General features: G+C 42.0%; 1 protein-coding gene across 1 annotated transcript in view; it reads right to left on the bottom strand.

Moving 5' to 3' along the window:
- The window catches only part of sfl (N-deacetylase and N-sulfotransferase sfl), an 814,105-nt gene that overhangs the window by 427,757 nt on the left and 373,178 nt on the right, over positions 1-13,170 (bottom strand). The window contains exon 3 of the mRNA XM_067135314.2: positions 11,803-11,838. The gene's annotated coding sequence lies outside the window, so the exon portion shown is untranslated. The remainder of the gene's footprint in view (positions 1-11,802; positions 11,839-13,170) is intronic.

Genomic DNA, 13,170 nt, shown 5'->3' with positions numbered 1-13,170 from the left:
TCTTGTAATCTTTTCGATTTGGACGAAGGATTCTATCTTCAGCCATGAGCCTGTTATATTCTCTTTTGCAGTATCTTTTATTTCTGTCGTAATCTAGACGAAATGGCGACATGCTTCTGGTATAATCCCCACGATCTGCGCAAGAGATTCCATCCTGCGACATGCTTCCGTTGAAACACTCACAATCTGGGCGATAGATTGCATCCTGTGACATGCTTCTGTTGAGATGTTCACGATATGTGCTATAGTTATAATCCTGGGAGATGGTACTGTTGAAATCTCTACGATCAGCACGATAATTTCCATCCTGCGACATACTACTGTTGAAATCACCACCACGAGCGCGATAGTTTCCGTCTTGCGACATGCTTCTGTTGAAATCACCACCACGAGCACGATAGTTTCCGTCTTGCGACATGCTTCTGTTGAAATCACCAACACCAGCACGATAGTTTCCATCTTGCGACATGCTTCTGTTGAAATCACTACGACCTGCACGATAGTTTCTATCTTGTGACATACTTCTGTTGAAATCACCAAGACCAGCACGATAGTTTCCATCTTGTGACATGCTTCTGTTGAAATCACTACCACCTGCACGATAATTTCGATCTTGTGACATGCTTCTTTTGAAATCACTATGACCTGCATGATAGCTTCCATCTTGCGACATGCTTCTGTTGAAATCACCAAAACCAGCACGATAGTTCCCAACTTGTGACATGCTCCTGTTGAAATCACCAAGACCAGCACGATAGTTTCCATCTTGCGACATGCTTCTGTTGAAATCACTACGACCTGCACGATAGTTTCTATCTTGTGACATACTTCTGTTGAAATCACCAAGACCAGCACGATAGTTTCCATCTTGTGACATGCTTCTGTTGAAATCACCAAGACCAGCACGATAGTTTCCATCTTGCGACATGCTTCTGTCGAAATCACTACCACCTGCACGATAATTTCGATCTTGTGACATGCTTCTTTTGAAATCACTATGACCTGCATGATAGCTTCCATCTTGTGACATGCTTCTGTTGAAATCACCAAAACCAGCACGATAGTTCCCAACTTGTGACATGCTCCTGTTGAAATCAGTACGACCTGCACGATAGTTTTCATCTCGCGACATACCCTTGCAATCTCCAAGATCTGCGCGATACTTGCTATTCTGCGACATGTTACTGCTGAAATCTTCATAATCTGAATGATACTTATAATCCTGTGATTTGCTTCTGTTACAATCTTTATGAACTTGCCATATGCTTCGGTCGTAATCTGCACCATAATCACCTTTAGACGCGAGTCTCTTGTAATCTTGATAGTTTTTATCTCGCGTCAGGTTTTTTTTGTAATGTGAATAATAGTTTCGATCATGGGAAGTGCTTCTGATATGCTTAGGACGATTTCCGCCAGTCAATTTATTTCTACCAACAAAATCTATAGAATCCTCGGACATGCTTCTGTTGTGATTTGTAATCAAGTTTTCGTCCACCGACATATTACCATCAAGATTAGTGTGACGAATTCTATCTTTCGTCGAGATTTTGTTGTATTTAGAACTGTTTCCACCTTCCAGCATGGAGCGCGATAGATAAAGAGTTTTAGCCATGCTAAATATAACCTTTATAAGTTCCTCAGGTTACATAAAATAACACTTTTTGAAGAATGCTTCCTTTATTTAGTATGAAGATAGTTAGAGAAATATATGTATCGGAATTCGTAAGATGAACTTATACAATCCTGACCGCACTGTTGAACAGCACGAAATGCACTAACCATGCTGGCGGGTCTTCAAGAGAATTCTGTAACATTTAACGAGAACAATCATGTTACAGTGTACTGTATGAGACTGTCTCTACCTGGTAGTAGCCTACACCGAGTTAGAGACCGACACACGCTCTCACGCACACGTACGAAGCGGCAATGCGTGTCACGTCACAGCGCGTGGCTGGCTGCTGTATGGACTGTATTATATGTATATTGCTGTTGCTGCAATATAGAAGAAGAGGAGGAGGAGCAGCCCATATCCAGGTCAGCGTTTTTTTAATCTCAAGAGAAGGCAGTTTCTTCGCATCAAAAGAGCGACAAAGCGTCGATTAGAGGGGCAGACTTGCTTGTGCCAGACTAAATATTATTAGAGGGAATTCTTACGCGAACAAGAGTGCTCTGCAATGAAATAAATCCCCTCGTTGCTGGTTTTGTTTATTTACACACATAATTACAGTAATTCTTGTGAAAAACTTTCAATATTTTAAATTCTTTCTCAATGGTGTGACAATAAAATAGGAAAGATACGGTACGCGAACTTTCTTGCATATGAGTTTATTGTACCTCTTTTCAAATATAAAATACAACACAGTATTTAGGAGATAATGGGTTCGAATCCCACCGTCGGCAGCCCTGAAGATGGTTTTCCGTGGTTTCTGATCTTCATACCAGGACTGTACCTTAATTAAGGTTACGGACTCTTCCTTCCCACTTCTAGTCCTTTCCTGTCCTACCGTCGCTATAATACCTATCTGTGTCGGTGCGACGTAAAACAACTTGTAAAAAAAATACAATTTGGGTTAAGTGATGGAAGAAGACGAATGAAAAAGTCCAGTGATATCTTGTACTGTTTGGTTATACAAAACAGACATTTACAAATGCATAAGCGGGCTGAGTAGGTCAGGTGGTAGTACGCTGGCCTCCTGAGCTCAGGATCCCGGCTCAGTCTGGTAGTATTTGAATGTGCTCAAATACGCCAGTCTCGTGTCGGTAGATTTACCGGCAAGTAATCGAACTCCTGCGGGACAAAATTTTGGCACCTGCGAGTCTCTGAGAACCGTTGAAGTAGTTAGAGGGACCGTAAACCAATACAATTAATTCACGAATGCTTGCAGATAGAAGTGGTCAGAAAATTCCTCAATTATTCTCACGTAGGCTGTGTGCACCACGAATCAGCCCTCAAATCACTGATCTGGTGGGGAATCGAACGTGGGACTTCCGGGTAGGAAGCAGGCGCGCTACCCTTCGACTGCCGAGCCGCTTCTGATGATTGTTTTAATTTAAAGTCTTAAACATGCATACAGATATATATAGAACACGATATATAGAGAGAGGGAAATGAGGTGTGAGGTAGTTTCCCGTTGCTTTCCTCACTGAGTCAGAAATTGCTACTGCATCAGTCTGCCAAGCCCACTGAAAAGCATGCACCACGCTCCCAATTTTCAAACTACTGTACATATAATTTCCCAAGACTTTTTAGAGCAATAATTTCGCACCCAAGAACTCCAAGCTGAGACTGACATCGCCAGAACTTAATTACGGCGAGCTCTTCACGTTAATCTTACCAACCCGACCTCACTTAGTCAAGTTTGTTCTCTTTCAACGGCGGTATTCGATTTGCGACCTACAAAGGAATCTTTCATTTCACTCCTTTTATTTTTGCTGAAATCTTCTCTCTTCGGATTTCATTCCTCTTATTTTTCTGATTAGACACAAAAAGGGATGATTACCTTTCGGTATTCTTCCATACAATAATGTCGTTGGAGAGTTTCGATCAGCTGAAGACTTTTTGTAACGCACGATATGTAAATATCTGAAGCATTGCTGATGCAGAGGAGTGTGTCTCCGAACAAAGAGTAACATCCGGTACATGAGAGTGTGATCTCATTTACTGTGCACAAAACACCAAGTGCGTACTATGGACCTGCATCATAAAGTTGGTGTTGACTCCTTTCTACTTCATAGACATGTGAGAGAGAGCTCTCCGACATGTGGCGCATGGGCCGGATGTGGGGGAGTGTTCAACACTACTATACCTTGTACGTACTCCACTAGCAAATGGGATCGTGTAGCGCCAGCGTGCATACCAAATGTACGTGTCTTCCCTACAAGGTAGCTTGATAAGAAATAACTAAGATGCTGCTTCTTCTTCTTTATTTTTATTATTCTCAGTCGCATAACTCATGTCTGAAATTTTTTTTGTTTTTACAAGTTGCTTTACGTCGCAACGACACAGATCGCAGCAGTGAGCTTGCATCCGGAAGATAGTGGGTTCGAATCCCACTGTCGGCAGGCCTGAAGATGGTTTTCCGTGGTTTCCCATTATCACACCAGGCTGTACCTTAATTAGGGCCACGGCCGCTTCCTTCCAACTCCTAGCCCTTTCCTATCCCATCGTCTCCATAAGACCTATCTGTGTCGGTGTGACGTAAAGCCATTAGCAAAAAAAAGGTATAGCCCAAGCATTTGCCTGGTGTGAAAATGGGAAACCACGGAAAACAGTCTTCAGGGCTGCCGACAATGGGGTTCGAACTCACTATCTCCCGGATGTAAGCCCACAGCTGCGCGCCTCTAACTGGACGGCCAACTCGCTCGGTTGTCTGAGTATCGTGATCTCATGCTTACTTCTACTATTTACGAGCAGTCGTCATTGCCTACGGTCTTCTCCTTTCAAAATTGTCACTCGAAGAGGTACGTGAGTTGTGTCTTTGGTTTGGTCTACCCATCTTCTGGGAGGTCCTCCATGCGGCCTGATACCATTTACTTTTCTATGGACAACTAGTTTTTCAAGGCTATTTTCTCTCCTTAATACATGTCCAAAGAACAGCCTATACTTTCTTTCGACGATATCCTCATTATATTCCAAGTTTTTTTCCCCCCGGGATTAGTGTTAAAGACGGGATGGTTGCCTAGTTGTATTTCCCTCTTAAAGAAACATACAACTACCGCACCATTCTAAACGGTGGAATTATTATTATTATTATTATTATTATTATTATTATTATTATTATTATTATTATTATTATTATTGTCCGCCTCTGTGGTGTAGTGGATAGTGTGATTAGCTGCCACCACCGGAGGCCCGGGTTCGATTAGCGACTCTACCAATAAATTTGAAAAGTGGTACGAGTGCTGGAAAAGGATCCACTCAGCCTCGGGAGGTCAAATGAGTAGAGGGGGTTTAGATTCCTACCTAAGCCATCTTCTTTTCCGTAGTTTCTCACTTCTCCTCCAGGCAAATGACGGGATGGTCCCTGACTTAAGACCACGCCCGCTTCCTTCCTCCTTTCCTTGCCCATCCCTTCGAATCTTCCCATGCCGCCACAAAGGCCCTGTTGAGCATAGTGTTGAGGCCGCCTGGGCGAGGTACTGGTCATCCTCCCCAGTTGAAATACCCTCCCCCCCCGCCCGACCCAAAGTCTCACGCTCCAGGACACTGCCCATGAGGCGATAGAGGTGGGATCCCTCGCTGAGAACGAGGGAAAAACAAACCTCGGAGGATAAATGGATTAAGAAAGTATTATTATTATTATTATTATTATTATTATTATTATTATTATTATTATTATTATTATTATTATTATTATTGTCCGCCTCTGTGGTGTAGTGGATAGTGTGATTAGCTGCCACCACCGGAGGCCCGGGTTCGATTAGCGACTCTACCAATAAATTTGAAAAGTGGTACGAGTGCTGGAAAAGGATCCACTCAGCCTCGGGAGGTCAAATGAGTAGAGGGGGTTTAGATTCCTACCTAAGCCATCTTCTTTTCCGTAGTTTCTCACTTCTCCTCCAGGCAAATGACGGGATGGTCCCTGACTTAAGACCACGCCCGCTTCCTTCCTCCTTTCCTTGCCCATCCCTTCGAATCTTCCCATGCCGCCACAAAGGCCCTGTTGAGCATAGTGTTGAGGCCGCCTGGGCGAGGTACTGGTCATCCTCCCCAGTTGAAATACCCTCCCCCCCCGCCCGACCCAAAGTCTCACGCTCCAGGACACTGCCCATGAGGCGATAGAGGTGGGATCCCTCGCTGAGAACGAGGGAAAAACAAACCTCGGAGGATAAATGGATTAAGAAAGTATTATTATTATTATTATTATTATTATTATTATTATTATTATTATTATTATTATTATTATTATTATTATTATTATTATTGCTAGTCGCTTTACGTCGCACCGATACAGATAGGTCTTATGGCGACGATGGGACAGGGAAGGGCTAGGAGTGGGAAGGAAGCGGCCGTGGCCTTAATTAAGGTACAGCCCCAGCATTTGCCTGGTGTGATAATGGGAAACCATGGAAAACAATTTTCAGAGCTACCGACAGTGGGGTTCGAACCTGCTATCTCCCGAATACTGGATACTGGCCGCACTTAAGCGACTGCAGCTATCAAGGTCGGTATTATTATTATTATTATTATTATTATTATTATTATTATTATTCGTCAGGAAATTGCTGAGATTCCTGAACGTGAACTGCAGCTAAAGATTAATCATAAATGTGCTTCAACACTTCATTGTAGTGTGTAGTATGCAGTATTTTGTGCGGAAATTTTGTCTCGGGAGAGTTCTTTTACGTGCTGGTAAATCTACCGACACCAGGCTGGCGTATTTGAACACACACATTCATATACCACCGGACTGAGCCAGGATCAAACCTGCCAACTTGGAGCCAGAAGGTCAGCGCTCTATTGTCTGAGCTACTCAGCCCGGGAAAATATTCCCAACGATGTTTAAACGATTAAACAGAAAATGAAGTAATCAGAAATTCGAAACGAATTGTGCACTCTGGAATAAAATTGAACACAAACACATACATAAATACTATGCTCTTTGCAGATGATCAATTTATCCTGGATGATGATGAAGATAAACTCCAGAAATCAATACATCAGTTAAACACCATTTGTAAAAGGTATAATCTTCGGCTATCCAGAACAAAAACCAAAGTTATGGCGTGCCAAGGGAAATATCCTATCAGAGCGAAGATAGTAATTGACAATCAACCAGTAGAGCAAGTCTCAAATTTTAAGTACCTTGGTTGTGAAATATCTTTTAATTATGATGACGAGGTGAAGAAGAAGCTTCATCGATTTCAATATATGTGTGGGACAATTCGCCGAACACTGAAAGGGAAAGTAAGGGAAAATACTCAACTTAAATTCTATAAGACTATGGCTGTACCAACTTTGTTGTATGGAAGTGAGACATGGGTGGATAAAACAAGCTATAGGAATAAAATACAATCATCTGAAATGAGATTCCTGAGTGAAAGAATACTCCCTAAAAGATAAAATACGAAATAAAGAGATAAGACAACAACTGAATATATTCTCAATGAATGAAGGAATATTCCAAAACAGGACAAATTGGAAAAACCACTTTCTGAGGATGGATAACGATAGAATCCCAAAACTTGCCCTGGAATACCATCCTACGGGAAGAAGAGATATTGGTCGTCCTATGAAGAGATGGAATGAAATCTGAGGTCGGAACAGGCTATTAGCCTAATCCATGAAGAGGAAGTAAGTAAGTAACAGAAAATTTTAACGCTGTAATTAAATTCAGTCGCTTAATCATCTGACGATTGGTACAGTGATTTCACATTCACTCATTTGTTCTATTTAATAAATATGTATATTCCGAGCAGCTATCAAGGGGACACATTTCAAAATATTTTGTACCGAGCTCGATAGCTGCAGTCGCTTAAGTGCGGCCAGTATCCAGTATTCGGAAGATAGTGGGTTCGAACCCCACTGTCGGCAGTCCTGAAGATGGTTTTCCGTGGTTTCCCATTTTCATACCAGGCCAATGGTGGGGCTGTACCTTAATTAAGGCCACGGCCGCTTCCTTCCCAGTCCTAGCCCTTTCCTGTCCCATCGTCGCCATAAGACCTGTCTGTGTCGGTGCGACGTAAAGCCAATAGCAAAAAAAAATTAGTTCCTCTCAAACATCTGGTGATATGATGTCAAAGAGCAACATCCTTGGTCTAATCGGAAATGACTACAATGTTTTTCATAGTCTTGTACTGGATCACACTGCTAGTGGATCAGTAACACAAGGTCGACAGACCTACTGAACTTTGAACCATGCGAGCACTTCCGGTGCACGAGTTACACGCAGTTCTTATTGGGAGGGTCGCATAGAGAAGAAATGAAATTTGCATAACAGTAAAGCCTCAACCACGATATCTCCAGTTTTACGTAATATCCAAGCCACAGGGACGCGAATTATTCCAATAATCTCACGTGCATTAGCTCAGCCGCCTAGGCGAGAATCCACCGACACTGCCACTCCGATATCACGCCCTCATCCCCAAGTTTAGGTTTAGAGTCACCGGGAATGGTAGGCTTGTCCCTTACGACAAGCAAAGGATATCAAGGATGTATTCCGCCCCCCACTAAAGAGGATTTTTAATAACTTTGATAGCGCTTCATTTTAAAGGCTTAACATGTTGACACCTAGAATGCATATAATTAAAAATTAGAAATAACAGTACAATTAGACACTGTATATCAGGCCTATCCATTTGGCCATCGGCGAGCCACTTGAGGTCCGCGAGACCGCTTAGACTGGCCCTTAGACAAAATAGGTATTTCATTATGTAAACTATATATAATTATGTTTAATATGCGCTGGAAGTTTACGTCAAGAAATAATGAAGTACATAGGGGCTAATCTATTCGAACTGGAGGGCCATTTTTTCTGAAAAATGCTAACTGCTTCCACCTGCAGTGCATAGAGTGACCGCCTTCAAAAAATGGAATGGTTTCATTTCAGACTGATACTGATTCAAGCTTACTTTCATAAATGAGAAGAAAACTTGTGCTGTTCTTCGTAAGTTTGTGAATTGGTCATTTCTCACAGGTTCATTTTCCCACTAACATTATATTAACTTCAGTTTATCAAGTTAGTAAGAGAGAAAATGTGTTATTTCTCTACATTAGTTTGTATGTCATTCGTATGCATAGTTTTATTGAAAATGGAAACCTACAACCTGTTTTCCAGTCATTGACCGGGTCAGGGATGTAATGAATGAATCATATATAGGCTATTAGTACGATGGGGTCGCCACTCCGAAAGTGATTTATTAATGAATGATAGATGCTATGAAATGAGAATGGAGAGTGTTGCTGGAATGAAAGATGACAGGGAAAACCGGAGTACCCGGAGAAAAACCTGTCTCGCCTCCGCTTTGTCCAGCACAAATCTCACATGGAGCGACCGGGATTTCAACCACGGTATCCAGCGGTGAGAGGCCGACGCACTACCGTCTGAGCCACGGAGGCTCTCATAGTTTTATTATGAGTGTAAAATACAATAAAACTGCATATAATTATAAGGTATATTACTTCACCTACAGTTTAAAAAGCCATATGCAAATGCGTAAGCAATATCTCTGTAATAAGGTGTCCCGGTTTTGGTTATAACTTTTTCGAAGTTGTCCACTGGGAAAACTAACTGAATAGTCTATTGCCAGTCTGCAGTCGAAGTAAGTTGGAAGTCACTTGTTTCGAAGATATACTCACACTCAAAAGCTTCACACTAAATTATATATAGGAAACTAAAGTTTGCAAAATGAATCTGCTCCATCAGACACATTAAACACACAGACTGTAATCGAAATGTCAACAGGGCTGTCTTCAGAACGGACACAGGCCTGTTTGGAATGTGGTATTCTGTACCAGTCTAGCTACAAAAGATCAACAATGGCGGCAACTAACAATAGAAAATGAGGCCAGACATTTACATATCAGTCAGCAAGAGTGTCAGACATAATAAAGTCGATGCAGACCGCAAGGTACCTACATGCTGTAATGGTGCCTCGCCTCCAAAAGAGAGAACAGTGCTATAAACCAATGAAACATGGAGAGAAAAATATGCTGTACAAGATAACTGATGTGCAAGAAGAACTGGGTGATTTGACAAGCATTTTCAGCGCCACTGATTTTATTACCAAATAGAAATGTAACGAGAACGATGATGTAAGTAGTATATCTAGTCGATATCCAAGAAAATAAAATACTGCCGTTTGTAAGCAAGATGCGTGGGCACATGAACAGGAATAGCCGTCGCAAAGATAAAATATCGAACTAGCTACCGAATTAATTAATTTTCCTTCTTCAGTTTATCCCAGTCAGTTCTACAGTCAAACCGGCTCATTTTAGGTTTAGATTGGATGTTTCAGACCAGATGCTATTCCTTACGCCACATGATCTTCCTGGTGAAATTTCACACAAGGGTTCACCGGGATTTGAACCTCGGCCCTCCGGGTGGAAAGCAAGCAGTCAAATAAATAAATAAATAAATAAATAAATAAATAAATAAATAAATAAATAAATAAATAAATAAATAAATAAATAAATAAATAAATAAATATTATATTTCACAAAAAATGCTTACCGACTGCTTGTATACACAATTTTATTTTTTTATTTTTGCTAGTATTTTAACGTTACATTAACTCGGATAGGACCGGGCGAGTAGGCCGTGCGGTTAGGAGCGTGCAGCTGTGAGCTCGCACCTGGGAGATAGTGGGTTCGAACCCCACTGTCGACAGTCCTCAAGATGGTTTTCCGTGGTTTCCCATATTCACACCAGGAAAATGCTGGGGCTGTACCTTAATTAAGGCCACGGCCGCCTCCTTCACACTCCTAGGACTTTCCTGCTCCATCGTCGCCACAAGACCTATCTGTGTCGGTGCGACGTAAAGCAAAAAAAAAAAAAGAACACTCGGATAGGTTTTCGGAGACGATGGGATAGGAAAGGGCTAAGATTAGGAAGGAAACAGCCCTAGCCAAAACATTAAGGTTTGTCTAGTGTAAAAAAGAAAAACCACAGAAAACCCTCTTCAGGGCTACTGAAGGAAGGGTTCCAATCCACCATTTCCCAAATGCAACCTTGCAGTCCCACGGTCTATCCGACGCAGCCAGCTCGCTCATTGTGTATACATACAATGAGGACACTTTCAATACACTTAGCAAAATGCAGTGACGTGCAGTAAATGCAGTTAGGGTACACAATGTGTCCGACAGTATGCATACTACACGCGAAGAAAACCCAAGTTAGGTACGTCTGAACGTATTGTACTATTTCTGGTCAAAATGACGTCCGTACCTCCTGGGAATGTCTGTAGAATTTATATTTATATCAATAATAAAAACTCCAATCAGCCTCGTGGTGTACGGGTAACGTGTCTGCCTATTGTCAGGGAGCAATGGTTTCGATAGGAGGAAGGTATTCGCAAAGGAAAGATAAAAGTCGAATTAGGAACAAACTCAATGGGTGAAGCTGTGGTTTTAAGCCGATTTTGGTGGTGGAGTATCTGAGATAAAGGATCATGATGAGTAAAGTTGGTGTTAACAAAAACCTTGCTTTACGTCGCACCGACATAGAGAGGTCTTATGGCTACGATAGCATGGGAAAGGGCTAGGAGTGGGAAGGAAGCAGCCGTGACCTTAATTAAGGTACAGCCCGGTGTGAAAATGGGAAACCGCCGAAAGCCATATTCAGGGCTGCCGACATTGGGGTTCGAACCCACTAGCTCCCGAATACAAGCTCACAGCTGCACGACTCTAACTGCACTGCCAACTCGCTCTGTATGGGGCGAGTTCCTCCGGTTCGGGGACTGGGTATCTGTGTCATGATTCTCTTAACTTCACCTAGCACACCACATCACCAACCACTACCACAGAAACACGCAACAACAAATACATACCTCTACAGATGGTTGGTGCCAGGAAGGGAAACCGGCCGTAAAACTGGGCCAAATCCACATCAATTGTCAACCCCAATAAACTGGAGGGAAGGTCAGGAAGAAGAATTCTCGCTATCATTAGCCGCAAGAACTAATCTGGTACTCATACTTGGCGAAGACTGGATGAAATTCAGGGTCATGTGGCTCTTCAGAAGCCCTTTCCTGAACATCTCTATTTCCCGACGGGACATTTTTTTAAAGTTACAGAACACGATAAACTAAATCAGTTCAAAAAGATAGAAAAGAAATGAATAAGTCCGACACTTGATTACTTACCTAAAGTCAAACTCCGCATTAGATACGTCCAAGTCCCTGAAAAAAAGAAAAAAAAAGATATGTATTACGCCTACAATGTATGTGACCTGGTAAGATGAGTACAACAGCAAAACATAAATATCAGCCCAGCAGGGCAAACACACAGAAAACAAATGGAAAGGTGCAAGTGCTAGGTGCATACATTTGTAACACATCTATATTTGGATATATTTTTTTGTCTTCTAGCCCTCTTGAACATTCCAAACACAAAGTTAGACATGTTCTTTGTCCACCGCTTCGTCCATCAGACTTTCACCTTAGTTTGCCTAACAGCACATTATAAAGCTCAGAGACGTTATTCTTCCTAACTGTTGACTATCCTGGAACTGACTGCGTTATATTCTGCACAAAAATCAACTAATCAGTGGTACATCTGCCGAGATAATTTTTTTACGCTGATATTCACTGAACTTACACCACCTTGTTCTAATTTTTACAAGAGGCTGGTGTTTTTGTTCCAGACTGATGTCTTTCAGTTTATGGTGTTTCGTTCTTTGAAGGTATCGCTGCACTTGATGGCTTTTAGTTGCGGTTACTGTCGTGCAACAACATTTGCAAAATAAAAGAGTTGTATCTGTTGAGAATGCTAGAAATTCAATACTTCATCAACAGTTAAATATTAATTCCCTTCACCTGCGGCATCGCAAATCAAAGAGTAACACACAGCACATTATACCTTGCTTTAGATCACAAACCCCTACTTTTAACATGATCAGGCTGAGACTGAGAAGAACTAGTTATTAGTTGTCTAAAATCATGCTTTTTAGTGCAAGGTTATAAGAACGACGGGTGCACGGGAGAAAATGGTATTCGCAGAGTGAGGGATAATCAACTCTGCTATCAATAAAATTCCAGGAATTAGTACTCGCCTTTTGGGGCTTCATTCAGGAAGGCATATCTGAGGCAAGATGAACTTACAGCCTGTCAATGAGCCTACCTGCCTCAGTTACTCTTTCTGAACATGAAATAACTCCATGCCAAATGTACTTGTTGCTATTGAGTAAGTACTTCAAAGAAACGTCATATTTTTAGAATGGTGTCCGAAATATATTAAACTATGACCTCCCGGTAGAAAAACAAGCCTGATTAACAGGAAAATACCCCAAATATATACACCATGGTACTACAGCCCTTGAAGGGCCTTAGCCTACTAAGCGACCGCTGCTCAACCCGAAAGCCTGCAGATTACGAGGTGTCCTGTGGCCAGCACGACGAATCCTCTCGGCCGTTATTCTTGGCTTTCTAGACCGGGGCCGCTATCTCACCGTCAGCTAGCTCCTCAATTCCAATCATGTAGGCTGAGTGGACCTCGAAACAGCCCTCAGGTCC

Source organism: Anabrus simplex, chromosome 1, assembly GCF_040414725.1.
Source record: "Anabrus simplex isolate iqAnaSimp1 chromosome 1, ASM4041472v1, whole genome shotgun sequence".
NCBI classification, from domain to species: Eukaryota; Metazoa; Arthropoda; class Insecta; order Orthoptera; family Tettigoniidae; genus Anabrus; species Anabrus simplex.
The sequence above is the reverse complement of the archived record's forward strand: the minus strand, read 5'-3'. Positions and strand labels throughout refer to the sequence as shown.